The 3,143-nt window shown below is 37.8% G+C and overlaps 1 non-coding gene across 1 annotated transcript; it reads left to right on the top strand.

Annotated features, from left to right (window-relative positions):
- Nucleotides 1-1,886: 1,886 nt before the first annotated feature.
- On the top strand, nucleotides 1,887-1,994 carry LOC136495093 (small nucleolar RNA R71). The gene has a single exon (XR_010768875.1). It is a non-coding gene; the product is annotated as a small nucleolar RNA R71 (small nucleolar RNA).
- The last annotated feature ends 1,149 nt before the right edge of the window (nucleotides 1,995-3,143 follow it).

Here is a 3,143-nt window from a genome sequence, read left to right on the forward strand (position 1 = left end):
TGTATGCTATGCAAAAATATTTTGTCATACTATGAAATATAAGTAGATGCATGGATGGTATTTTTAAATTTTTACGCCTCTATGGTAAATTTCCTTGCAGGTTTTTAAACACCATAAAAATTATTTACCAGGGGGCTTGAAAATATTTTATGATGCAATGATGATTTTTTTTATTTTATAATACAATTATTGAAAAATAAATATGCCAAAGTAAGAATGCAATGTAAAAAGTAAATATGGACAACTATCGATTTTACCTCCTGGTGAGGGTTCGGAATTTTAAGTCCACCGAACTGGACTTCTCCGATCGTGTGTATTCTTCGGGTGTGTCAATCGATCCTAGAGATGGAGACCTTGATGGTTGTATTTGCTTCTCTTACCACTCCAATTTAGAGCATTGTTTCGGTCTTGGCTTGAAGGCGATTCGCTCTTCCTTCTCAATGATGTGGAATCAAATTTTAGCAGCTCCAACATCAATGTGTGCATTTGTAGTGCTCAGAAAGGGTCTCCCAAGAATGAGGGGTGTCCTCATGTCTTCCTGCATGTCAAGCACTACAAAATCTACTGGAATAAAGAAGTTTCTTATTTTTACCAGAATATTGTCAGTGATTCCTGTAGGATAGCGAACCAATTGGTTGGCTAGTTGTAGGCACATTGATGTTGGCGTGAGTGTCGAATAGTTGAGTTTGTCAAAGACCGCCTTGGGCATGACACTGATGCTTGTGCCAAGGTCACATAGCGCATGCTGCAAAATTTTGGTTTTCGATCGAACAGTCAATTGTGGGGCATCTTGGATCCTTCTTCTTTACTAGTGATGTGTTGAGGATGGCCGCACTATACTCCTCCATTAACTTGATTACCTCAGTGGTGGGCAGTGGTCTCTATCATGTTGCTTAGAATGTCTCTGAGGTACTTCGCATAGGTAGGTACCTGTATGGCATCTAGCAGGGGGATATTGATATATAACTTTTGAATTACCTCTACAAACTTACCAAACTGCTCATACATTCTAACCTTTGGTTTCTATGTGGAAATGGTAGGAGGGTGGTGTCTTGCATCATCTCTTGTGCTTGTCGTCCAAATTCTTCGACTTCTTCTTTTCCTTCCTCTCGTATTGCTGCTGGTGTCTTACTTGTCTTTATCGGATATGGCAGATCATGAGTAGACTTGCCACCTCTTGTGGTTATGGTGTTGACCTTTTCAAGGTTAGTGGCAAAAGGCAGAGCAGCGGTCAATTGTGCTATTTGTGATTCTATCTTTTTATTATAGCTAAGTTGATCTTTTATAGCCGAAGAAAAACTTTCCATTTTAGTGTCTATGTTTTCTAGGACCTTATCATTAGAAACAAGGTTTTTAGAAATACTCTCATTAATCTTAGCTTGTTCTAAGATCAAATCTCTCAAGGATAGTTGTTTGGAATTGAAGGAATTATAGTAATTACCTAGGTACTTACCTTGGTAATTTGACTGTTGTTGTTGCCCCCATCCTTGTCTTTGTTGTTGTGGAATAGAATTATTGATGACAATGTTTACATCCTCTTGATACTCAGGGAAATCAATCCCCAAATATTCTCCCTATGTGTTTTGGGCATTATAAGCATCTTGAATGGCTTGACGATCTTTCTTATAATTGGCTCGCTATTTAAGCCAATTCAACAGTATGTCCATCTTGGTTGAAAGTGCGCACACCTCTTCTAGTACTTCTTCACTCTTATTGCATGTTTGAATACTTCATTGCGACCAGCCTTGATTAGAGCCTACCTTCTCCATGAGAGTTTTAGCTTTTCCAAGGGTGAGTGACATGAATGCTCGGCAATTGCATCAAGTTGTTCATAAGCTTTCTGAATTAATCCATGGTAGAAGCCTTGCATAAGCAACCAATCTTCCATCCCATGATGAGGACAATCTAAAATGTATTCTTGAAAATGTTCCCATGCCTCTAGAATGGTTTCTCCTTTTTGTTGTTGAAAGTTGGAAATTTTTCCTCTTAAGGCATTAGTTTTGCCTATATGGAAAAACTTTGCTAGAAAGGCCTTCAAACATCTTGCCCACGTGTTGATTGTTATCTTTGTTGGTGTAAAACCACTGCTTCGCCCTTCCCACTAATGAGAATGGAAATAGGCGTTGTAGTATGATATGTTGAGCGACATCCTTGATGACTATTGTGCTGCTAATCTCCAAAAAATTCTAGAGATAAGCACTAGCATCTTTATATGCCTTTCCGCTGAACTAGATAGCTTGCACCATGTCGATGAGGCTTGACTTGAGCTCAAACTCAAGGTTGTTGGTTTTGAGTGTTGTCCTAGTGTGGATGTTCTCTGTGCTTGCAGTAGAGAATTCATGCAGTCTTATCAGCCATAGCTTCAGAAACTAGTGTTGAGCTGCCTCTTGATTGGTTTGATTGTGATTGATGGAATTTGTTGGTGAATCAAAACCAATCTAGCAATACCTGTATAAGATATGAACAAAGACAAACAAGGGTAAGTCTGCTAAAGTAGAGGTGCATAGTTATGATGTCATCTATAAGTATCATTTTGATCAATTCCCTTTTAGCCTGTGCCCTCCCTGACAACAGCGCCAGAATTGCTTGTTGACATTTCTTAACATCACTCTTACTAGGTTGTCATCCCTAGCAATGATGTTAGAAATGTTGTTGGTAATTATTGATGACACTTGTATATTTAGGAAAGATTATATATGTTGAAGTAATCCGCAAACGCATAGATAATGTATCATTGTAACATTTCACCTGGCAGTATACCAGGTATCATTATTTATATTTTTCCACAGGGAGGAGCAGTGGCTAGAGATATTGACAAATATGTATACTTATGATAAGATCATTAACTAAACATATGCTTCATTAGGGGTAAGTCAGGTGGTAAAATAAAAGATAAGTATAAGGAAATAATCATAATCCAGAGATAGAAATAGATACTCATAAATGTAATATATGGCTAGGCAGGAGATTAGTTAAGAGAAAAGATTCCTAAATCATTTCTTATTTACTAAGTCTTCTGTACACCCTAGTATATATACTTTCATCTATAGCATAACCATCTCTGTATCTAAGCATAAGGAACATTACTAAGGAAGATCAAGAACAGAGCTTGATTCCCTTCGCAACAAGGTCCTACTTGTCCT

The sequence above is a fragment of the Miscanthus floridulus genome, chromosome 11 (genome assembly GCF_019320115.1).
Source record: "Miscanthus floridulus cultivar M001 chromosome 11, ASM1932011v1, whole genome shotgun sequence".
Lineage (NCBI taxonomy): Eukaryota > Viridiplantae > Streptophyta > Magnoliopsida > Poales > Poaceae > Miscanthus > Miscanthus floridulus.